The following is a 26,107-nucleotide window of genomic DNA, read 5'->3' as shown; positions in this document are numbered from 1 at the left end:
GTTCAGAGTATTGACTTTAGGGGATTTTATATTAATCAGGGACATAACTTTGTTATCTCCTGATCAGCAACTAACTCTGGAATTAAAGTTTTTTCCATTTTGCCTTGAAGCCCATAGAGAAGTATAAATGGTTTTGTTAGCCTTTGCTCACATAGTTATGGACATTTAGATTGCTTCTTATATTTTTCTTTTTTTCTCTACTCTTTTATTTTTCACTTTAAGAGATGTTTTGCAGTCATCAGTGGGTGCTGAGTTTATCAAGTGCTTTTTCTTCTTAAAATTTTTTAAAGTACAGTTGATTTACAATGTTGTGCCAATTTCTGCTGTACAGCAAAGTGATATGTATATATATTCTTTTTTATATTCTTTTCCATCATGGTCTATCACAGGAGACTGGATATAGTTCCCTGTGCTGTACAGTAGGACTTCATTTCTTATCCATTCTAAATGTAACAGTTTGCATCTACTAACCCCAAATTCCCAGTCCATCCTTCTCCCTCCTCCTTCCCCTTTGGCAACCACAAGTCTGTTCTTTATGTCTGTGAGTCTGTTTCTGTTTTGTAGGTAGGTTTATTCATGTCATATATATATTTTTTTGTCTTTTGTCTTTTTTTGTCTTTTTTTGTTGTTGTTGTTGTTGTTGTTGCTATTTCTTGGGCCACTCCTGTGGCATATGGAGGTTCCCAGGCTAGGGGTTGAATCGGAGCTGTAGCCACCGGCCTACCCCAGAGCCACAGCAACGCGGGATCCGAGCCGTGTCTGCAACCTACACCACAGCTCACGGCAACGCCAGATCAGTAACCCACTGAGCAAGGGCAGGGACCGAACCCGCAACCTCATGGTTCCTAGTCGGATTCGTTAACCACTGCGCCACGACGGGGACTCCCTATTCATATCATATTTTAGATTCCACATATAAGTGATATCATATGGTATTTGTCTTTATCCTTCTGAGTTACTTCACTTAGTATTGGAATCTCTAGTTGCATCCATGTTGCTGCAAATTGCATTATTTCATTCTTTTTTGTGGCTGGGTAGTATTCCATTGTATGTATGTACTACCCTTTTTTCTTTTTTTTTTTTTTTGGCTTTTTGTCTTTTTTTTTAGGGCTGCACCTGTGACATACGGAGGTTCCCAGGCTAGGGGTCTAATCGGAGCTACAGCTACCCGCCTATGCCACAGCCACAGCCACAGCCATGCCAGATCGGTGCCGCATCTGTGACCTACACCACAGCTCACGGCAACACCAGATCCTTAACCCACTGATCGAGGCCAGGGATCGAACCTACAACCTCACAGTTCCTAGTCGGATTTGTTTCTACTGTGACACAATGGGAACTCCGTTTTTTCTTTTCTATTTCATGCAACACTACAGCAAATATCCTCTTACCAGCTTACTTTTGTACATGTGACAAAACGTGCCTGCATTGCAATGCTGAATGTCTTCCCTCGACTTAAAAGTTCAAACCCTCTCAAAATATTCTCACTTTTACTCACTTCTAAACTGTTGTTCATAATATTTAAATTTATTTCTACCTGTGTTCTGTTTCCTTGACTTGTACTGAAGTTGAGCCTCCCCTGCCCTTGCCATACACAGCTGTTTTCAAGTTTTTGTGAATTTTTTGGTGCTTTCTACTTGTTTTTTTCTATAGTTAATATTTGTCAGATGATAGGTGATAAAAATATTTAGATGCTTTCATTTGCATTCTTTAAATTATTAGTGATTTAGAACATATTTTCTTGTGCTTATTGGCCATTTTAATTTCTTCTTCTGTGAACTATTTATACATTTTGTACATTTTGGTATTTTTTTGGTAGGCGCTCTACATGCATTCATTGATCCAAGGATTTGTGATTTCAATGCATTTTTATTGGGTGAATATTATTTGTCAGACACTCCAGCAAAAATCCATGTCCCAGATCTCTCTTCTGAGATCTTGATGCTTATATTTACTGAAAGTGTCTACTTAGAGAAGGAAAAGTATTAGTACCCATCCATACGTGTATGACTTATCAAGGAAAATGGACTCAGTTCAAAACACTTATCCCTAAGTCCTGCGTGGCCACAGAGTAAAAAGGATACTGTGTGTTAAACATGAGGAGAGTGCTATCTCAGGATTGGGATTTCTGCGATCTCTATATTGATGTCAAGATTCTTAGAAATTACACCATATTTATGAGTTTGCCTTTTCTAATTTATAAAATGGAAACATTTACAGCTATATGAGACGGTTGTTCTGAGGGGCAAAGGAACAAAATATATCGTGTCATATACAGCATATGGTACATACGGTGCTTAATAGATGCAATTCAGACTTTTGACACAAGGTGACACCAGTGTACCACCATTATCAGACTTCTAACACGTGACCTCAAAAGGAACCAAAAATGCAATATCCTGTCTTAAAATCCAGCTTATGGGCCTATGTACAGAATGATTGTAATTCTGTCTGTAAAAAGTGCTAGGTGTAAAAGAAGACTGTAAAAGCATATACTCTGGGGCCTGCATATGATAAAACACCTTGGCAGGCTGTGGTAGGCATAGGAAGCGCACCTTGGCAGGCTGTGGTAGGCATAGGAAGGATGGCACATAGCAGGGTAGGCTGGAGGTGACAGAGAGGATGGGACATCTGAGCTAGGTACCAGGAGCTGTGTCCAGCGCCCTGGACAGGGGATGACAGGGGGTGGGAGAATGAATAGGCAGTCTGTAGAGGGCTAGGGTAGTGAAGCCCTGCTCTTTGGCAGGGGCGAGGGACGGGGGCGAACCTCGGCAGTGTGGGCACAGCTTCCTCCACTGATGACACCAGAGATAAATTCAGTGAACACGATGTGGATTTGGGGTCACCAGCAAATGGAACTGCTTTAATATACATATAACTTTTCTAAACAAGATTGATATCATAATAAACAAACCATTCTAAGACATACTTTACTTTTTGCAAAATGTGCTCCTTTTCATTAAGAGGGTTAGCACCTGCTTGGCCAGATCCAGGATTGCAGCTCTGAGAGTCACAGACATAGGGCTAAGCAAAGAGGAGAGAGATGGAGGGTGGGATCTTGAGTTAATGGTATCAGCCAATTTTCCGGAATTATTCATCAAGTAGTAGCAGTTCCTCTGCAGCTATCATTTTCTGGAATGTCTAAAGCTGAGATTGGATGTCTAGAACCCAGCAAACTGAAGCTAGAGCTGCACTTGTGAGTGTGTATTTGAGGGTGATCCAGCTATTGGAGAGAAACAGAAGACGATAAACACACATACCTACACACACACCCAAAAATACACTGTCAATTCAATTTTTAATTAACTTCCTTGCCCCCTAAAATTGAATACAGCAAATGCTTTTTCTTTTATTTTTTATTTAAAGCTTTAAAAATCAAGGTATATTTGATTTACAATATTACCTAAGTTTTAGGTGTGCAACATAGTGATTTCACAATTTTTAAAGGTTATACTGTTTATAATTATTATAAAATATTGGCTATGTTCCCTGTGCTGTACAGTATATCCCAGCCGCTTATTTATTTTATACATACTAATTTTTGTAGCCGAAAATGTGGCCTCTGTACCCGGCACCAATTAAGTCTCGGAGACAGAGTTTTGAGGAAAAGAAAGAACAGCTTTATTGCTCTGCCAGGCAAAGGAAGGACACAGAAGGCTAATGCCTCAAAACTATGTCCCCTATGAGATGGGATAGCAAGGGGTTTTATAGGTTTAGCTCAGAACACAGGGTTATTTTGATTAAGGTGTCTATATTATTCTCCATCCATACATCATTTCAGAGTCGTCAAGGCCAGTGTCAGTGGGTCTGGTGATGGTCCCTTGACCTTTTCTCTGGATTGAAGATTGCTTACAGGGAAGGGGTGTTAGGTAGTGTTTCAATTACAAAAGAAAACACTAGGTGTAATAACTCTAGGTGTAATAACTAGGTGTACTAACTGTAACTGGAAAGTAACCATTAGTTAAAAAACAATTAAACAAGGAAGAGATCATTTGTGAAAAGCCAGACACTAGGTGCAATATAATTCTAACTAGAAAGTCAACAATACTAACAAGTTAATGGGCCAAGGCAGGGCACAAGGTAATGGAGGCTGATTTAACTGGTTTTTAGCTGTAACAATATTTCCTAATCATTAACTCTTGAGTCAGCCTTCTGAGACTGAGGGGAGGCCTGGGAGGCTAAAGGAAAGGACTTTTACTTCAAAACACAAAGTTTTAGGGTCTGGTACACTGTTTCATTTGTACCTAATAATCCCCTACCCCTGTCTTGCCCCTCCCCACTTTCCTCTCCCCACTGCTGGTAAGCACTAGTTCTCTATGAGTCCTCTTCCTTCCTCCCTCCCTGCCTTCCTTCCTTCCCTTTCTTTCTTTGCCACACTCATGACATGTGGAAGATCCCAGGCCAGGATCAAATCCAAGCCACAGCAGCAATCCAAGCCCCTGCAATAACAAAGCCAGATCATTAACCTGCTGTGCTGCAGGAGAAATCCCTGTTGAGTCTATTTTCTTATATTCATTCATTTATTTTTTAATTCCATATATAAGGGATAACATACACTACTTATCTTTTTCTGTCTGACTTATTTCACTTAGCATAATGCCCTGCAAATCCATCCATGTTGTTACAAATGGCAAAAATTCATTCCCCTTTTCTGGCTGCATAATATTTCATTATATATACCACATATTCTTATCTCTTCATATGTTGATGGACACTTAGGTTGCTTCTGTATCTTGGCTATTATAAATAGTGCTTCTATGAACATTCGAGGGCATGTATCTTTTTGAATTAGTGTTTTACAATGAATCCTTTTTCAAAGTAATAAATATGTATGCACGTTACTTTTTTCAATGTTCACAAGTATATTCTTTGTTCAGATTTTATTCAAATACTTTTTTCCTGGATACCAAATTTCAAACAATATATGAGAGAATATTATAAATTAACCTATCTCTCTCATTGGCCTGACTTCCACCCCCAGACCCAGAAGGCTCTGTGGTCACAGAACAATGCCTCCTCCCCAGATGTGTCCCTGTAGGTGAGGGCACATGGACACAGATGCCTACACATACACACAAGTGTCTTTTCCAAAAGAGGAATCGCATTGTTCATTTTTTGCAACTTGCCTTTTCCACTTAATATTCTTAGGTTTATATTTTCATCTTATTAGTTCTAGTTGTGATATTTGTGTTATGTGCCAACTTGGCTGGCCATGAGGTGCCCAGATTAAAGAGGATTCTGGCTGTGGCTGTGAGGGTGTTTCTGGATTAGGCTGGTATTTGGATTGGTGGACACAGTAGACTGTCCTCCTCACTGTGAGAGGGGCTCATCTGCTTAAAGCCTGGATAGAACAAAAAGCAGAGGGAGGGAGTTCCCTGGTGGTCTAGCGGTTGGGACTCAGTGCTGTCACTACTGCGGCTTGGGTTCAATCTCTGGTCTGGGAACTGAGATCTCACATCAAGCGACTACACGCTGTGGAAAGAAAAAAAAAAAAGGGCAGAGGGAGGAGGAATTCTCTTTTGCCTCCTGCTGCACTGCCTGACCTCTCATCTCATCCTCGCTGACCCTCACCCCACAATTGAAGCCATCAGTCTCCCTGGTTTTCAGGCCTTTGGAACCTCTCAGCCTCCATAACTGCAGGATTGAGATGATTCTCCTTTTACATGCAAATACACATCAGACTGTTTCTGTTTCTCTGGAGGACCCTCAATAAAACACTAGTGACTTAGGCATATTTTAACATGTTTATTATTCATATGTATATTTATTTGAATTCTCTGTTGAAACTAGTTGCCAATCATTTTGTGACTGAGTGCGCATCACAAATCATGGATATTAGCCCAATATGAGCGTGATTTACAAGTTTTATCCTGTTTTAACATGTCTTTTTTTCACTTAGAAAGTTTTAAATTTCAATAATATAGTTTAAAAACAATGCAAGTATTATCAAAGAAAAAATGTGAGGAGTGGGTACTTCCAGCCTCCGGGTGGGCGGTGAGAGCATTCGGAGTCCTGGAGGTACCAAGACCAAATGGGAAAGACTTGGGAGTGATTCCACAGTTGGCTACTGAGCTGGAGACAACAAGGTGTCTACCTGACTTAGTTATTCCCCTAAAGCCAGCATCCTGGTATGAAGGTTGGTCATAAGGAAGGGTAGCTTGAATAGTTGTTGAGATTAAAGGAGATGAAATACAGAGTGCAATTTCTTAAGGCTTTTCCTTACCTATCATTTTTCTTCCCTCCAGATCACCTGTCTTGAGGGCAACACCTGAGCTTCTGCCTGTGCCCCGCTCCTCCTTCCAGGGATGAGCCCACGGATGTGGCTGAGACACACAGGTCTCCTGACAGAAGGGACAGGATTTCATTCTGTCATCTTATCTTCCTCACCCAGAGGGGTTGGTGAGTACCCTTGGGGCCACCACAGCAGAGAGTGTGAGTGACCCTTTCTCCAGCGCTGGGAGCTCATCTTCTAAAAGGGTGACTGCTGTGTGTCCTCTAGAGAGGGTGAGGGGTGGAAGCTCAGCCCATCCTGCCACTTACCTGGGGAGGTGACCTGGGCTCTGTCAGCCTGAACTTGGGCATCTGTGACGTGGGACTCATGATACCTGTGTCACAGAGCACAGGGACAAATGAGAAAACCTGCCCAGAGTGGATGGCGTGTGGTGGGACTTCAAGGGCCTTTTAAATGTTGGGACACGGCAGAAGGGGCCAACTGAGCCTCGGAATAAAACAGGCACTGTGAGAACTCATTTCTCAGTTTCTCCTAATAAGAAGATAGCTCTCTTTATGAAGAAAGCAAATATCTCTGTGTTCTGCCAGCAGATCAAGTTTTTGAGATGAGATGGCTTCTTCATATTAAGTGGTAACCTTTCAAAGAACTGACGATTTAAAAAAATTCCTCCTTGGATCCCTCATCCCAATGTAGCCACAAGTTGGTCTCGCTCTTTCTCTCTCTCTTGCCCCCTTGCTCTTCAAAAATCAAAGTTCCAGAAAGCAATTTCTGCATTCCCTGTTAACATTCCTCGTTCCCACTGACTCCTTATGGCTTCTATGACTTACTGTGGCTTCTGGCCCCATGACTGCAATGAACGTGCTCTCACCAAGGTCACAAGCCTCCTTTTTGTCACTAGGTCCAGATATTTTGTATAAGTATATTAACATCCTGAGTGTAACTTTTAATAACCATGTACAATATGCATCTTTGTGCAAATTGCTCCTGTCACTTAACATCAAGTCTCTGACAGTTTCCCAGGCTCTGGAGCATGAGGTACAGGGTCCAAGCCCAAGCTGTCCTGCTCCCTAAACTGTGCAGTCCTGGGTCAAGCCCATGTTCTCCCTCAGTTTTTCATCTATAAAATGGGAATAGCAACAGTACAGTACCTACCTCACAGGGGTGCTGGGAGCACTGAATGACTCATTACATAAAAAGCACTTTGTATCTAATAAATCTTAACCATATTTCTTTTTCTCTTTCTTGGCATCACTATCCACACAGGCTGAAGAACAGGGTATAGACTGCTGTTGGTTCAACAGTCAGTGACATTTGGGGAATGTTGTCACTGACCATATTAGTTGCCTAGGGCAACATACAGTATCATGACCCTTGTGGTTTGAATCATCAGAAATGTACTCACTCACAGTTCTGGAAACCAGAAGTCCAGAATCAGAGTGTCATCAGGGCCACATTCCCACCAAAGGCTCCAGGGCTGAATCCATCCTCACCTCTCCTAGCGTCCAGTGGCTCCTGGAGCTCCGTCGTTTGTGGAGCATGTATTGCTCCAATCTCTACTAACATGGCCTTCTTCCCTGTATGCGTGAAATCACCTCTTTTCTCTTCTAAAGAAAATAGTCTTTTTTTTTTCTTTTTTTGTTTTTTAGGGCCACACCTGTGGCATATGGAGGTTCCCAGGCGAGGGGTCAAATCAGAGCCGCAGCTGCTGGCCTACGCCATAGCCATAGCAGCTGGGGATCGGAGCCGCACCTGTGACCCACACCACAGCTCATGGCAACGCTGGATCCTTAATCCGATGAACAAGTCCGGGGATCGAACCCACATCCTCATGGATGCTAGTTGGGTTTGTAACCTGCTGAGCGCCAACGGGAACTCCCAGACAACAGTCTTTTTTGATTTCTCCTAAACTTAATTGAATCAAATCTGCAAACACCCTATTTCCTGCTAAGGTCACATTCACTTGTATGAAGGGGTTAAGACTTGGACAATCTTTTCAGAGAAGCCTATTCAACTCACCATAATGAGGTTAGAGGGTTCCCAAAGTACATGTAGATGAGAGCTTATCCTTTATAGATAAATAAAAAATATATGCATAAATGGATAAATATATTAATACATGCTAAGAAAATTTTGGAGGAATATAATGTAGAGGATAACGTTCAGGGCTCAATTTGGGTGGTATATTTTGGGATAATGATTTTCTTCTTCCTCTTTTGTATGTTATCTGTTTTTACCTACAATAAATACCTGTTGCTCTTGCACCTGTATAAAAACAAAACAAGGAGCTCCTGTGGTGGCTCAGCAGTAACGAACCTGACTAGTATCCATGAGGATGTGGGTTTGTTTCCCGGCCTCGCTCAGTGGGTTAAGGATCCAGTGTTGCAGTGAACTGTGGTATAGGCCAGCAGCTACAGCTCAGATTTGACCCCTGGCCTGGGAACCTCCATATGTTGTGGGTGCGGCCTAAAAAAAACAAAAAACCAAACAACAACAACAACAAAATGGGAGGGAAGCAAGAGCATTCGTAGCTCTTGCACAGGAAAGCCTTTGGAATGAGAGCCTCCTTCAGCCACAGGAAGGAAGACGAGATCTAGGGGAGCCCTTCCAGATTATAGCAGGATACATTTCTCCCAATTTCAAGCCCCAGTGGTTAACATCAATATTTTATTTTATTTTTTTGTCTTTTTGCCATTTCTTGGGGTGCTCCCGAGGCATATGGAGGTTCCCAGGCTAGGGGTCCAATCGGAGCTACAGCTGCTGGCCTTCACCAGAGCCACAGCAATGCCAGATCCGAGCCGTGTCTGTGACCTACACCACAGCTCACGGCAACGCCGGATCCTTAACCCACTGAGCGAGGCCAGGGATAGAACCCGCAACCTCATGGTTCCTAGTTGGATTTGCTAACCACTGAGCCCTGATGGGAACTTCCAACATCAGTATGTTAGATTCCTGTGTATTTAAGTGGGAAAAACAATTGTGCGTCAGTTTGGTTTATTGTGCTTTGAGAGTCTTATCAGATGTGAGGCACTAGTGTCCATGGAGAGATGTGGGGCTCAGGGGCCACACAGCATCTGATCATATCTGAGTCCTGTGACTGGCTAGCCCTGCCGTTGCTGTGTCCCACTTCCCTGATGTTCAAAGTCAGGCAACAATAGATCCTCCCTCATAGGCTGTGGTGAGGATGAAATAACCAATTATAGGTTTAGCACTGACAACAGTGTTAGGCAGAGGGGAAATCAGTAATAATATTAACCATTCTTATTATGATATCCAAATTAATTGACTGTTAGTGTTTCCACTGCTGTTTTTATTATGTATGTTAATATTGATTGGCATGGATTGACCTTTATAATATATTTATATTTAAAAAGCATTTTATAGTTTTACTCGTATTATTATTGTTGTTGTTTAAAATGAGAATTGCAATGTTTTTTTTCAGGTTCTCTTTTTTTTTTCTTTTTTGCCACACCCATAGCATGTGGAAGTTCCCAGACCAGGTACCTAACCTGCACCACATCAGTGGCTTGAGCCACAGCAGTGAAAATGCTGGCGCCTTAACCCACTAAGCCATGAGAGAACTCCTGTATTTTTTTAAATTCCACTTATAAATGATATCATATAGTATTTATCTTTCTTTACCTGAGTTCACATATTGCAAATGAACTATACTTCAATTAAAAAATTTTACAAAACTATAAGTAGGATAATATATCATTTCTATTCTTAAATATAGCTACAATTGCATAATAAAATTTCTGAAAATCTATTCAAATGATAACAGTGGTCATTCCTGAGCAATTCACTTTAAGCATCTGTAATGATGTTTCTTCCTCTCCTGCATTTTCCATTTTTTATTTATAACAAAGGTGTCTTGGGTTTTCAGAAGTGAACAAAATAAGAATATTCCTAGCCCTTCCCACAGGAAACTGGTCAGCCGCAGAATGGGGAACATCTATCTCTAAGCCAAGAGAATTAAACTAAACAGCATGGTTCCAGAGCAGTTCATGAATCTGTCACATGACAATCCCAGTTGGGCAGCTTCAGGGACATTACAGATGCCTACGGGAATGGCAAGCGTGTCTCTCACATAAACCTCACATTCTGCAGTCAGATGACACCTCTACTTCCCAGGATTTTAGTGAAAGTCATGAGATGAAAATAAGTTTCAAAACATGCTTCTCTCTGTTCTCTCCCAAATAAAGGCCCCTGAACTTAAACCAAGTTCATTAATTTAATTGCGCAGTTAACCAAGCACTGAGTGCCACGGGGAAAGGTGAAGGTCTGCTTGAGATCACCCAGCACCCAGCCCAGCAGCTTGCAGAGGGAAGAACACTTAAACTGAATTCAGGGGGAAAGTTTGATCACAGGATCATTCAAACAAGGACATCAGGAACAATCAACACAGGTGAATGAGAACACCTTTGAAGTACTTTCTTGGGCATCTAAAAGTAATAAAAGGAAGGGAAAATATAAACATGCCCACACTTATAATCTGAAATCAGCTCAAATATACAAATATCTAGACTTTTGGATGACACTCTAACAGAAACAAAAAAAACCAAAAACCAACTCACTGCTCACTTTTGGAAGATTCCAGGGAAACAACTCATTATTTTGAAAAGTGGAAATAATGCATAAGAATTAAGCATTCATCCTTCTCTTCTATGTGTACTGTTTAAAAGGGACTACAGGTCCACATCAGAAAAGCAAGACTTAATATGTAACCTAATTGCAGTTTCAGCTTCTCCTGGGAATATGACCTTTAACCAGTCAATCTGGAATTACGTGGTCAGCACTAGTGAGGTAATCCACCCTACATACCCTTTCCACCCTTCCATCCCCCTTAGAAAGGTCACTTTGCCTGAAATAATCCATCTTTCCTAATAACATCTTTTTCAATTTTTATTTTATATTATAGTTGATTTACAATGTTGTGTTAGTTTCAGGTGTACAGTAAAGTGATTCAGTTATATATATATATACATGTATGCATTCTTTTTCAGATACTTTTCCCATATAGGTTATTACAGAGCATTGAGTAGACTTCCTTGTGCTATGTAGTAGGTCCTTGTTGATTACCTATTTTATAAATAGTAGTGTATATATGTTAATCCCAAACTCCAAATTTATATCTCTCCCCCGCATTTCCCCTTCGGTAAGCATAAGTTTGTTTTCAGTCTGTGAGTCTGTTTCTGATTTTTTTTTTATTTATTTATCTTTTTAATTTAAATTTTTATTTTTTAATTAATTTTTTTTTTTTGTCTTTTCTGGAGCTGCACCTGTGGCATACGGAGGTTCCCAGGCTAGGGGTCCAACAAGAGCTACAGCTGCTGGCCTACACCAGAGCCATAACAACACAGGATCTGAGCCACGTCTGCGACGTACACCATAGCTCACGGCAACGCCGGATCCTTAACCTACTGAATGAGGTCAGGGATCAAACCCGCAACCTCATGGTTCCTAGTCGGATTCATTAACCACTGAGCCACGACGGGAACTTCCTGTTTCTGATTTTTAAATAATTTCATCTGTATCTTTTTTTAGATTCCACATATAAGTGACATCATATATTTGTCTTCCTCTGCCTGACTGACTTCACTGAGTATGATAATCTCTAGTTCCATCCATGTTGCTGCAAATGGCATTATTTCATTCTTTGTAATGGTTGAGTAATATTCCATTGTGTATATATATGCCATCTAATAACATCTTATCCTGCCCACTTTTTGCCTTTAAAAACCTTTCCTTTTTTTTCTTTTCTTTCTCCCTCCCTCTTTCTCTTTCTTTCTTCTTTCCCTCTCTCCCTCTGTCTTTTATCTTTTTAGGGCCTCACCCATGGCATATGGAAGTTCCCGGGCTAGGGGTCAAATTGGAGCCACAGCTGCTGGTCTACACCACAGCCACCAGATCCGAGCCGAGTCTGTGACCTACACCACAGTTCGCAGCTATGCTGGATCCTTAACCCACTGAGTGAGGCCAGGGATCGAACCTGCATCCTCATGGATACTAGTTGGGTTCTTAACCCACTAAGCCACAACAGGAACTCCCAAAAACCTTTTCTACAGCTCTTCGGAGCTCCTTCCTGTTTGTTAGATGGGATGCTGCCTGATTCATGAAGCATTGAATAAAGTGAATAAGATCTTTTAAATTTTACTGAGTTGTTTTTTTTAAAATATTACACCTAAGTGTAACCTTGTAGTTGATGGGGATAAATTTGTGTTATAGAAGAATTGTGTCTAATAAATGCAGGAGAAATTACAGAATTAAAACATCACCCTTTGTAACCATTAATGAAATCTAGATCTAGGCCATAGCCTTTAAGAGGCTACATAAGCCATGAGTTAAAAGGCAGATGGGACACTTCATAATGGATGGATAGGTGGACCCACTGATCAGCCGCAAGGACATAGGAGGAGAGACAACCAGACATGACCAGGCTCCTGATGAAGGGCTACAGGAAGCACAACAACACATCTCAGGTACTCTTTCCACAAATCTGAATCCCAGCAAGCCTCCATATGTACAGTAATTACCAGTTTGTTTGTTTGTTTATTTATTTTGCTTTTTAGGGCCGCACCCGTGGCATATGGAGGTTCCCAGGCTAGGGGTCCAATCAGAGCTGTACCTGCTGGCCTACACCACAGCCACAGCAACACGGGATCTGAGCCGCATCTGTGAGCTACACCACAGCTCATGGCAACGCATGATCCTTAATACACCAATCGTGGCTAGGGATTGAACCCGCAACCTCATGGTTACTAGTTGGATTTGTTTCCACTGCACCACAAAAGGAATTCCATAGTAATTACCAGTTTAAAGGAAACAGGATGGGCCAGGGGAACAGAACACACAAAACAATAAAGATACACTCAGCATAATCCAGAACGTATACTTCACAGCCAGAAGATCCAGTTTGTTACGTAAATCAGTGGAAATTTTTAAAAAGAGGACAGGAGTTCCCTGGTGGCTCAAGGAGTTAAGCATCTGACATTGTCACTGCTGTGGCTTGGGTCACCACTGTGGTACAGATTCAGTCCTTGGCCCTAGAACTTCTGCATGCCATAGATGCAGCCAAAAAGGGGTGGTGGGGGGCATCTGGATGAAAAGAGACTAAGATCTTGAAGAAATTAAACTTAAAACCCCCCTGAGATACATCACATGCCTATAAGAACAATAAGAAAGATGGGAACTATTAAATTGTCCCATGAGTATTAACTATGACAACTAGTACCTTTTAATTTTTATAATTATTATCTCCACATTAAAAAAAAAATATGGTCTGTATATGCACAAATGCCTCCTGGAGCATAGTTTCCACCTAACATTACCCAACATGGGCTGACCTAGTTCAACAAATGCCTTTCTTCTTCCTAAGTGCACCAGTTAGCAGTGGGGGCTCTGGAGACAGACCAGGCCTAACACTAGTTCTCCACTTAAAAATGGTATGAATTTGCACACTTTGACTTCACCGTATAGTCACTCAATTGCCTCATCTGCAAAACTGCAATTATACAGTACTGACCAGAGAAGAAGTTCACAGCAAAAATATTGCCTTGTGTTTTGGTTTCTACACGGATAAAGTTAGGAATCACATAATGTTTAGAATCCTACTGCAGAGACATTGGGAAAGTAGGGTCTCTCTGTACCCTGAGAGAGTGAAAGAACCTCTCAATTTCCCCTCTTGAAAATGAGGAGAGTCTGTATCTCATGAATTGTTAGTTTGACAATTGAGTTTATACATGAAAACTTAGAAGAGTGTGAGGCACACAGTAGCAGCTCAATAAATGCTAGACTTTTTATAAATTCACACGGGTTCAGATTCTTACAGTTTTGACAGTTTCACGAAATGCATGTGTCTTTACTAAAGCTTAATAATCTTACAACTGAATCCTATCCATCAACTAATGCACATTTTAAATCACTAATTTTCACTATAATCACTGTTAGTTACCTACCTAATTATCATGAAAACATCTTAAAAGTACTTGGAACAACTGATCTCAGGAAGCACACTATTTTTGCACGTGGCCAGACAAAAAGGTGGGACCGTCAGCTCTTCATTTTTGCTTCAGGAACCTGTCTAGTAGACTCTACATCACACTTGGTTCCTCTCTATTGGCTCCTGCCCTTGGGGCTCAGAGTCCACACCCTCCTCTGATGCTCCACTAGAAGGGAAGGGGATAAGACAGCACATGGAATAGAGAGGAACGTGAGAGGAAGGGAAAGCACATGACACACAGGGGAAGGGGTGAGGAGGCTCTGCCTGTCCCCTCTCAGTTCACTGGATGCTGTGCAATGATGCTTTGCCTCTTCCCCAGCTCCATCCCGCAGCCCCCTCCACACACAGCTGTGACACTGAAGCTCACGCGTCATGGACATGTGCTTATTCCTGCTTGTGTTACACACCCAGTCTTCTCCCTGGAGGTCATGCTATTATGTTAATGTCTGAGGCATCACATTGACAGAGTGAAGGAGGTAAAGTTGGAACAGAAAACTAACATTTTGAGGGCCTGCTGGATGCCACACAGGATAGGTTGCTATTTTCTGCTGTTTTCTCTTTAAATCTCCAAAGGAACGCTGTAAAGTGGACATCATCACTTCCTTTCTACAGAGTGGGATATACTCAGGCCCAGTGAGTAAAGTACATGTTCAAAGAATCCTAGGAAGTTATAAAACTGATGCAGATCCAACTTGATGGGGCTAATACAGGCCAATTCTGTGACAGTTTGATCACAAAAATAATGTCAGATAGTAACCCTTTGAGCAAAAGAGGAATCTATGAGTCACATCTATGAAGGAAATACACGAATAAGTAAATAAATGATAGGGGAGAAGGGAGAGCTCTACCCAACATCCGAATGTCAATGAATAGAACTAAAAGGAATGATGGAAGTATAAAAGCAACACTTAACAACTAACATCATCATGATAGATTCAGGTATGAATCATGATTCAGCCTGTACCAAATCCCACTGCAGTCACTGAGTCACCATGGTAACCATGCTGACCAAGGAAACCTGGGAAAAAACAAAGAGCAACCATCCTGATTTTTTTCCTGATAAGTGCTAGGAACTGAGCAGGACTAACATAACACACAGTAATTAACCTCAAGTATTCCTCATACTGAAGATTCCTCATGGCTTCACCAATACACACACATAAACATACAAACACAACACATTCAAAATGCTCTCTCCCTCTTTTTCTTAACACCCAGTAACTCAGGAATTCAATGCGCCAGAATTGCTTGAGGATTAAGAAGTTAAATCCACAATGCAATTCTAACCACACAAATAAATTTTAAAGCTACTAAACTTTATTTTGATGACTGATTTCTGGAGATGACCTATAGAATTCTCTCTCCATCATTTTTCTCCCTTGTTTCAGGAAATTACCAATAACACCTAAAGCTGCTGTGGAAACCTAGGCAAGTAAATATTGTGGTGGCAAATCATATGTGTCAACTTGGTGGGGTCACAGTGCCCAACTTTTTGATCAAACATTATGCTGCATGTTTCTGTGAGATTCCTTTCGGTGATTTAACCTTTAGACTTTGATTAAAGCAGTTTGTGTTTAATCATCCATAATGTGGATGGGCCTCATCTAATCAGTTGAAATCCTGAAAAGAACAAAGGGTTGAATACCCTAAGCAAAAGGTTATTCTGCCAGGAGACTGCCATTGAACTTCATCTACAACATAGACTCTTTTTGTGGCTCACCGGTAGGCTGCCTTTATACTGCAACTATGACTTTCCTGAGCCTCCAGCCTGCTGACCTCTCATATCAGATTTTGGACTCACCAAGCCTATTCAATCTCATTAGTCAGTTCCTCAAAATACATCTCTATCTGCTTCTGTTTCTCTAGAGAACCCTAACACACATATTAAGCATCAAGTACCTTTTTTTTTTTTTTTTTTTTTTTTTTTTTGGCTTTTTAGGGCTGCTCCTAGAGGTCGAATTGGAATTGCAGCTGTCAGCCTATGCCACGGCCATAACAACGCAGGATCTGAGCCATGTCTGTGACCTACACAGCAGCTCACAGCAATGCCAGATCCTTAACCCACTGAGCGAGGCCTCATGGATACTAGTTGGGTTCTTAACCCGCTGAGCCACAGTAGGAACTCCAAGTATCTTCTGCATCCTAGACTATTTGGTGGTGCTTTCAACCAAAAAGAGTCCCTGGAAAAATCTGGTTACTGACAGCACAATGAAAGTATAATATTTGGAATTTGTATTAAAAAAAAAAAAAAAACAGCGCCATTGCAGTGCCTTGGGTTGCTGCTATGGTGTGGGTTCAATCCCTGGCCTGGGTACTTCCACATGCCACAGGTGTGGTCAAACAAAACAAAACAGTACCATTGACAATAGCATCAAAAAGTATGAATACGCAAAGATAATCTATGTAGCACATTTATGTTCACAGATGTGTGTGACCTGTAATCTGAATGCTTTGAAACCTTGCTGAGAGAAATTAAAGCCTTATATAAATAGAAGAACATATATCCATCTGGGTCAAAAGACTCAGAAGTGTTGTCTATTCTCCCCAAACTAATCTGTAGATTCAATGCAACCCTGATGACAATCCTAGCATACATTTTTTTTAAAAAGCAACTGATAAGTTTAATCTAAAATTCATGTGGAAATGCAAGGACCTAGACTATGAAAAAAACTGAAAAATTAAAGAACAAAGTTGGACAATAAGCTACCTTATTTCAAGACTCGTTATAAATCTACAGTAATCAAGACAGTGTGGTAATTAGGATGAAGGTCCATATGTATATTAAAAGTAACAGAGTCCAGAAATAGGCCCACACATACTTGGACAACTGATTTTTGATAAAGCTACAAAGAATTCAGTAAGGAAATGATATTCTATTGAGCAAATACCCATATGCATAAAGATAAATCATGATCCACATAATGCACCATATAAAAAAGACAACTCAAGATGAATCACAGACATAAATATTAAGCCTAAGACTATAAAACTTCTAGAATAAAACAAGATAAAATTCTTGGGGCCTCAGGTTAGGAGACTTCTTAGGTATGACATTAAAGACAAAATCAGGAGTTCTCATTATGGCTCAGCAGGTTAAGAACCCAACATAGTACCCACAAGGCCAATCCCTGGCCTTGCTCAGTGGGTTAAGGATCCAGCATTGCCATAAGCTCTGGTGTAGGTTGCAGATGCGGCTTGGATCCTGCACAGCTTGCAGTGGCTGTGGTGTAGGCCGACATCTGCAGCTTTGATTTGACCCCTAGTCTGGGAACTTTCATATGCCATATATGCAGGTGTAAAAGGAAAATAAAATTAAAGAAAAATCAAATCCATAAATTCATAAATTGACAAATTAGACTTCCTCAAAATTAAAAACTTCTGTTCTTCCAAAAACACTGTTTAGAGAATGAAAAGATAAGCCACTGACTAGGAGAAAATATATGTCAATCACATCTCTGATAAAGGACTTTAATCCAGAATGAAAAATCCCACAAAGCTCAGTGAGAACTGACATTCCAATAAAGAGTTGGGAAGAACATCTGAACAGATACTTCGCCAAAGAAGATACACAATGCCAAATAAGCATGTGAAAAGTTGCTCAGCATCATTAATCATTATGGAAATATACATGAAAACTACAATGAGATACCTCTACACTCCTCTGAGAAAGGCCAAAATGAAAGATAACTCCACCAGGAGTTTCCTGGTGGCTCAGTGGGTTGAATATCCAGCATTGTCACTGCTGTGGCTCAGGTCACTGCTGTCGTGCGGGTTTGATCCCTGGCCTGCGAACTTCCGCATACCGCAGGCACAGCCAAAAAATAAATTAATAAAAATACTGACCATACCAAGTCTTGGAAAGGTTGTGGAGGATGGAACTCTCATACACTGCTGGTGCCATGAATAATGGTACAACCACTCTGGTTGTTAGTTGGTTAGTTTCTTACAAAGTTAATCTTAAAACTATCATATGATCCAGCCATTGTAATCCTAAGTGTTTACCTAAGAAAAAGAAAGCGTCTGTCCATGCAAAGACATACACAAATGTTCATAGCAGATTTACAAGAGCCCCAAATTGGAAACAATCCAAATATCCAATATTAACTGAATGGATACTACAAATTATGGTATATCCATATAATGAAATATTAACAATAAAAGGAACTATTCATACATGCAGAAATGGATAAATTGAGAAATAATTAGGTTAATGGAAAGAAGACAGAAAAATGCACATTTTATGTATGAGTCCATTCACGTAAAATTATAAGAAAAGAAAACTAATCTATAGTGACAGAAGATCAGTAGTCGTCTGGCAATGGGGCAGGGTGACTTGGAGAGGGAGGCAGGAGAGAGTGGGTAGGAGCATTACAAAGGGGCATGAAGAAACTCTGAGGTGATGGATATGCTTATTATCTTGACTATAGTATTGGATTCACAGGTGCATACATGGATCAAAACTTAGAGGATATACTTTAATTATGCACAGTATATATATATATATATTTTGTCTTTTGTCTTTTTAGGGCCACACCCGTGGCACATGGAGGTCCCCAGGCTAGGGGTCTAATTGGAGCTACAGCTGCTGGCCTACGCCAGAGCCACAGCAATGTCAGATCTGAGCTGCATCTGCGACCTACACCACAGCTCATGGCAACACTGAATCCTTAACCCACTGAGCAAGGCCAGGGATCGAACCTGCAACCTCATGGTTCCTAGTTGGATTCGTTTCCACTGCACCACGACGGGAACTCCTATGCACAGTATATTGTATGCCACCTATACCTCAATAACATATTTAAAATATATTTATACATTCATAATTCTCTGCTGCAATTAAATTAATGAAGTGAAAGAGTCCCAGGATTATGCTCTTGTAGTATTAACCTGTCCACACTATGTCTTACCAAATTGATCAACACTACATATCACCAAAATAGAAATACTCTTTTGCAAAGAAATTTATCCAAATATTTAGAGAGTTGATGTCCACTTCTTCACAGAAATAAAAATATTACTCCTATGGGAAATAATCATAATGATATTTAAGAGTAACTGGTTATTATAGGAAACAGCCCTCACCACAGGGACCCACTCTCCCAACTGAGTCCCCAACACCTGCTGGTGGGACCTGAACTCCCTCCTCAGGACACCTTGGTCTCTATTAAAAATTCATCATGGTCACCACATTGATGACCAGCTTTCTATAACCACCAGAGAGGTCACTCACCACCAGAAAAACCTCCACACATTCCACTCGAGAAAACATACAGATTAGAGGCACTAGACTGGTTCCTGGGCAATTGGTCCAACTCTGCCCAATTTCATGGAACAAAGAAAGTCCCTGTTAGTAATTTCGTTTGCTTTAAAGAGACAGTAGGGGTAGTTCCCTGGTGTCTCAGCGGGTTAAAGATCCAGCACGATGACTGCTGTGGCATGGGTCCCTGCTGTGATATGAGTCCAAAACCTGGCCTGGGAACTTTTGCATGCCATGGGTGTAACCACAAAAAGGAAGGAATGAAGGAGGAAGAAGGAAAGAAAAGAAAAGGAAAGGAAACAAAAAAGAAAAGAAAAGAAGAAAACAAAACAACATCCCTGTTAGAGTTCAGAGCAATTGGGATGGGAAGACAGCAAACACTGAACCACTGATGTTGTGGATGGTTGACCAAATACTGTGCTGGGATCTTGAGAGGGGTTATCATTTGAACTCCTCACATATTTGCATATGTGTGTTTATACACATGCACTATGTGTGTGTGTGTGTGTGTGTGTGTGTGTGTGTGTGTGTGTGTGTGTGTGTGTGTGATCATAAATATAATCCATACTCATTTTAGAAAATACTTATTTTTTTTTGTCCTATATTTTTTTTAGGGCAGCATTTGAGGCATATGGAGGTTCCCAGGCTAGGGGTCTAATAGCAGCTGTAGCCACTGGCTTACACCAGAGCCACAGCAACACGGGATCCGAGCCGCGTCTGTGACCTACACCACAGCTCATGGCAACACCAGATCCTTAACCCACTGAACAAGGCCAAGGATCAAACCCACAACCTCATGGTTCCTAGTCAGATTCATTAACCATTGAGCCACGAAGGGAACTCCGGCTCACGGAACATTGTAATAGCTGGCAATGTAATCTTCATTTATCCTGATATACCATCATCATCACCATACAATAACATGATGCCAAATTATAGGGAATATAGCAAAAGTTTCCTGACCTAGATCATGCAACCAGCAAACAGTTCCCTGGGTCAAATCTGATCCATCTGACCTCGAAACCCATGCCCATAACCGTTGTTTCTATATTGAATATCTTCCGTGTCAGGCTTGAAAGGACTGGGTCAATTAAAGGATCTGGCAACTGGAATATAGTTTTTTGTTTCTTTGTTGTTTTTCGGGCTGCACCTCTGGCATATGGAAGTTCCCAGGCTAGGGGTTGCATCAGAGCCGCAGCTGCAAGACTATGCCATGGCCACAGAAACATGGGATCTGAGCTGCATCTGTAACCTACACCATAGCTTGTGGCAATGCTGGATCCTTAACCCACTGAGCAAGGCCAGGGATCAAACCTACATCCTCATGATACTAGTGGGGTTCTTAACCTGCTGAGCCACCACAGGAACTCTGAATATAGGTTTGATGACTCCCTTCTGTCTAGCTGGCCTGTTTCTATTCTTTGCTCTTTTGTATTACTTCTTCTTCCTATACTCAATAAGAAAAAAGAATTTTTTTTTTTTTTTTAAAAAGGAGTTTCCTGGTGGCCTAGTGGTTAAGGATTTGGCATTGTCACTGTTATGGCTCAGGTTCAATACCTGGTACAGGAATTTCTGCTCACCACGGGTGCAGCCAAAAAAATAAAAATAAAAAAGAAATTGCTTCACTCACATCAAACTAGCAAGAAAAGAGACTAGAAAGCACATGGAATGAAAGGAATGATGTGACAGAACCAACGTTCACTTCTTGTTGCTACATTTCCAGGTGCACTTTGTTTCAAATCCTCTCTTTTATGGGACATAAGTATATTCTCTTGGAACCAGGAATCTCTTTCTTAAGACACTATCCAGGAAATACCATGCAAAAAGACAAAAAGGCATAATAAGTACAAAACCATTGCTGGCAGAACAATTTGCAGTAGCAGATGGCCAAAAATAAGATGTATATACACTGATAAGTGAATGGTTAAATAACCTGAGATCCATCTACATCCCAGAGTGTTACTCATCTGTAAAAGCAATGAGGATTCCCTCTCTAGATTGCCATGGTGTGATCACCAGGAGATATTAAGAGAAAAGCAAGGTGCAGAAAAATGTGTAGTCCGATATGGTAGGCACCAGCCACATATGGTGATTTGAATTTAAGTTAATTAAATATAGATGAAATTAAAAATTTAGTTCCTCAGTCCCATTCCCCATATTTCAGGTGATCTACAGCCACAAGTAGCCAGTGGCTACTGTTTTGGATAATGATGACAGAATACTTTCCTCTCTGTAGAAATTTCTGTTGCCTAGTACTGGTTTAAAATATGTCATCTGAATTTCCCATAGTGGCTCAGAGGAAACAAATCTGACTAACATCCATGAAGACACAGGTTCAATCCCTGGCCTTGCTCAGTGGGTTAGGGATCTGGCATTGCCATGAGTTGTGGTGTAGGTTGCAGACACAGCTCGGATCCCGCCTTGGTGCAGCTGTGCTGTAGGCGAGACTACCACCCCTAGCCTGGGAACCTCCATATGCTGTGGGTGCGGCCCTAAAAAGACAAAAAATTTAAAAATGTCATCTTTTACCTATGAAAGTGTTAGTGACTGGAAGTTCGTATGCCTGGTGCACAGTGAGGCCAAACAAACCAAAATGTGAGTTTGGAGCAAAAAAGGGTTTTTTGCAGGGTTATGCAAGGAGACAGGTGGCTCGTGCCCCCTAAAACCCTAAACTCCCTGAAGGGTTTCAGCAAAGCATTTTTAAAGGCCAGGTGAGGGAAAGGGGTCTCGGGGTGTGTGATCAGCTCATGCACAATTCTCTAATTGGCTGATGGTGAGGTAACAGGGTGGTGTCACAAGGGTTAACATTATCAGTCCTAAAGCGCCAGTACTCATGGACTAGTTAATCAACTAGTTAATTTCTAATCAACTAGTTAATTTCTTCTATTTGGTGATGGTTTTTAGCATATGAAAAACTCAAGAGACTTGCATGAGATACTATTGTCTGGCTACTTCAGAGAGGAGTTAAGCTGAGGATATGGGGGAAGGGCCTGCCCTAGGAAGGCCCCTTAGGGTCCTGCTCAGTTACAAAATGGGGAGAAAACTAACACGTTATAGTTGCTTGTATTTTTAAAAACTGTGGGAAAGTTAAAACAACAAAACTGACAAAAAATGATAATCTATAAGGTGATAAAGGTAGAGTCTGGATGGAAAGAGATGCTATATATTCTCATTAAAAAATATATTACATACTTACAGTTTCCATGTATCGAAAACAGTGAAAAACACTGACCAACCCAGTAGCAATGAACAACTCTAGTCCCCAGATGAATCTCCTAAACACGAAGAAACCAACTTCCTTGGAGAAATGGTTGGTTCCAGGTCTGCATAAGGGTTTTACCAGATAAGGCTGGACAGTACTCTCATACTAGAAAGCATGTTAAAGACTCAGAAGCCAACCCAAAGGGGCTCTGCTGGCCAAAGATAGAAGAATTTGAATGTCAAATAAAATAATGAGTGCAATGGATTAAAACATATCAAATGGGAGTTCCCATTATAGCTCAGCAGGTTACAAACCCAACTAGTAACCCTGAGGATACAGGTTTGATCCCTGGCCTCACTCAGTGGGTTAAGTATCCGGCATTGCCATGAGCTGTAGTGTAGGTTGCAGATGCAGCTTGGATCTGGTGCGGCTGTGGCTGTGGGTGGTAGCTGTAGCTCCAATTTGACCCCTAGCCTGGGAACTTCCATATGCTGCAGGTGCAGCCCTAAAAAGCAACAAAACAAACAAACAAAAACAAACAAACAAACAAAATCCCCCAAACAAACAAAACACATCAAATGTAGAAAAAGTTGGAGCTCGTAATGGTGTTCTAAAAGAAAAAAACCAACTCTTACATCACCTTTGGAAGGAAGCAACTCATTATTTTGAAATGTGGAAATATTACCAATGAATTATCAGTAAGGAAGAAATTTTCCTTTACACTTCTAGGTTCTTCTGGCTGGTGTAAGATTTAAATTTGTAACCGAGCTAGGGTCCTGTGGGACTCCTGGGCAAGAAGCCTTTCTGTGTCCTCCACTTCTTGTTTTTAGGGAATAAGCCTCAGCCTCCATGACCTTCCCTGAGTTCCAAAGGGTAGCTGTTAAGCAGGGAAGGGAGGGGATGCAGAGACCAGGGAGGAGCAGTCAAAAGATACTATGCAGCCTGGCATCAGGGTCCTGGTTCCTCCTCAAGGAATATACATAACAATATTTTTGAGCCCTTCTGCAGAACTTCTACTTGATGAAGCATTCTTCATTACAAAAAGGAAAACCACCAGATCCAGTCTGCAAGCTTGCCTTTACCCTGATCCTTATCTGCCGCCCAATTTTCCACTTCCCCAAACTATAAAACCACCTCCTAATCTCCCCCAATGGGGGCACAGTCTTTAAGGCATTAGCCACCTTTGCCTGACAAAGAAATAAAAGCTATCTTTTCCTTCTTCGCCAAAACCCTGTCTTCACGTTTCTATTCAGCAACGGCTGACAGAGGCCAAGTTTCAGCAAAAATTGACAAGACAGATTAATGGGAGAAAATCAAAAAGAAGTTTAATTACATGTATACATGGGAGAGACCTAGGAAAACTGAGTATCTCACCAAAATGGCTGAAACCTCAGCTTAAATACCATCTTCAGCTAAAGACTAAAGAGGATATTGGGGGTAGTGGTTTGGGATTTCAAAGGGGAGGGAGGCAACTGACAGGGAGATGGAAAAGCAAATGTTTGGTAAACTAATGTTTGCTAGGCTATGCAGAGAAATGGAACACAGAGAGGACTCTGATCTCTAGGGCCTGCCTTGAGTTTCCTCCACCACATCTAGCCCAGAGTCTTTGCAGAAATCTCTGGTGATAGATAAGCTCTATTCTGGAAATAGGCATATTCTCTAAATTCTTTAGGCAGCTAAGGGGGAGATTAAAAATAAGCTTTCCTGACTCTATTCCCTAAAAATAAATCCTCATGCCAAAGAAACACATTTTGGGGTGGCAAATTTTGCTCCTCTACAGAATTAATTGATCCTACCCTTCCTGTGCAAACCATACCTTAGTGTAACTTAATAGTTGATGAGGGGAAATTCCTTTAATAGAAGAATTCCAGGAAATAAATGCAGAAGAAAATGTACAATTATAACATTACCCATTTGAAACTTTTGACTGGGGGAAAAAAAAAAACAACCTCCATGACATAAGACTTGTGAATTGAGTTTTAGTCAGGGTCTTACTGAGGACTATAGTCTGGGAGGCAGCATCTTCTCAGATAGCTCTGAGGAAGTGCTCTGAAGAGGTAGGGGGAGAGGCCAATATACATATGATTTGTGCTAAGGAATACACACAGTCATGTATACAACTTGGTTGAAAGGAACAAGTATCTGAATTAATGATTTTAGTATTTTTCTACTGATACAATAAAATTTATATTTTATGTCAAGGCAAGAAAATTTAAGCATAATACTCTCTCTGTGTGTTTGTTTCAGCCTTTTGCCTCTCCCTTCAATGTGCAGTGTGCATCTGCATTATGCATTAACCAGACCTCCTCCAAGATGGAAATGCCTGCTCAACTGTAAAGGTTTTTTTTTTTTTTTTTTTTTTTTTTGTCTTTTTAGGGCCATACCCTCGGCATATGGCAGTTTCCAGGCTGGGGGTAGAATTGGAGCTGCATCTGCCAGCCTACACCACAGCCACAGCAACACCATATCTGAGCCACATCTGTGACCTACACCACAGCTCACGGCAATGCCAGATCCTTAACCCACTGAACGAGGCTGGGGATCAAACCCGCATCCTCATGGATACTAGCTGGGTTTGTTAACCACTGAGCCACAACGGGAACTCCTGTAAAGATGCTAGCAATGTAACTTCTTAAAAGATTAGCATTCTTTCCTAACTGTGTAAGTGGTTCTGTTGACTTACTGCTCTATTTGCAAGTGCTTAACTGGACTACAGATCTTTGGTAAACTCTATGTAAAATGTCAGTATGTCATTTTGATGTATGATCCTTTGTCTCAAAAATGTATGACTGTGCTCTTGACTTCTAATGGGCAGAAGAGTTCTCAAAGCTTCTGAGAGTCTGTCTCCCAGGTTATAATCCAGTTTGGCTCAAATAAAATTCTCTTTTATCTTCTTCTTTTTTTTTTCTTTTGACTGCATCCATGGCATGTGGAAGTTCCCAGGCCAGGGATGGAACCTGCCGCAACTGCCACTCAAGCTGCTGCCGTGACACCACCAGATTCTTAACCCACTGCACCACAAAAGAACGCCTCTTTTTTCTTCTTAACTTGATTATTGAGTGAATTTTCATTGACACCATATTTGGGAAGATACAAGAATCCAGGATCATAACATTTTTTTTCCTGAAAATATATCTAACTTTCTAAGTGGCCTGTTTCCAAAGCACAGAGTACCTCATCCTGTTCTTTGTCTTGAATTCCTTTCAGGGTGTATCGTAGGTCAGAAATTGCAGTGGCTAATGACTTATTTCTTATAGAGCTGGATGGTGGGCAGAAGGCAGGATATGGCAGCAGTCTTCTCTATAGGCCCCTGTAGAGGGAGGCTACCAGTTTTAGGGGGAATTGACCTCAGGTTGGGTCATTGGTTACCAGGGAAACCAGCAGAGGAGTGAGTCCCTCATAGCCCCTCTGGCTAAC

At 41.1% G+C, this 26,107-nt stretch overlaps 2 long non-coding RNA genes across 2 annotated transcripts in view; one reads left to right on the top strand and one right to left on the bottom strand.

Moving 5' to 3' along the window:
* The window catches only part of LOC102158821 (uncharacterized), a 106,316-nt gene that overhangs the window by 33,795 nt on the left and 46,414 nt on the right, over nt 1-26,107 (bottom strand). The gene's annotated exons all lie outside the window — the stretch shown is intronic.
* Nucleotides 6,246-25,584, top strand: LOC146394722 (uncharacterized). Its single transcript, XR_014834822.1, has 2 exons — nt 6,246-6,399; nt 24,938-25,584. It is a non-coding gene; the product is annotated as an uncharacterized LOC146394722 (long non-coding RNA).

Source organism: Sus scrofa, chromosome X (genome assembly GCF_054392235.1).
Source record: "Sus scrofa isolate SSC_HxYL_T2T_F1_AM1 chromosome X, Sscrofa_HxYL_maternal_Yorkshire_Landrace_v2.0, whole genome shotgun sequence".
Classification (NCBI taxonomy): Eukaryota; Metazoa; Chordata; class Mammalia; order Artiodactyla; family Suidae; genus Sus; species Sus scrofa.
The sequence above is the reverse complement of the archived record's forward strand: the minus strand, read 5'-3'. Positions and strand labels throughout refer to the sequence as shown.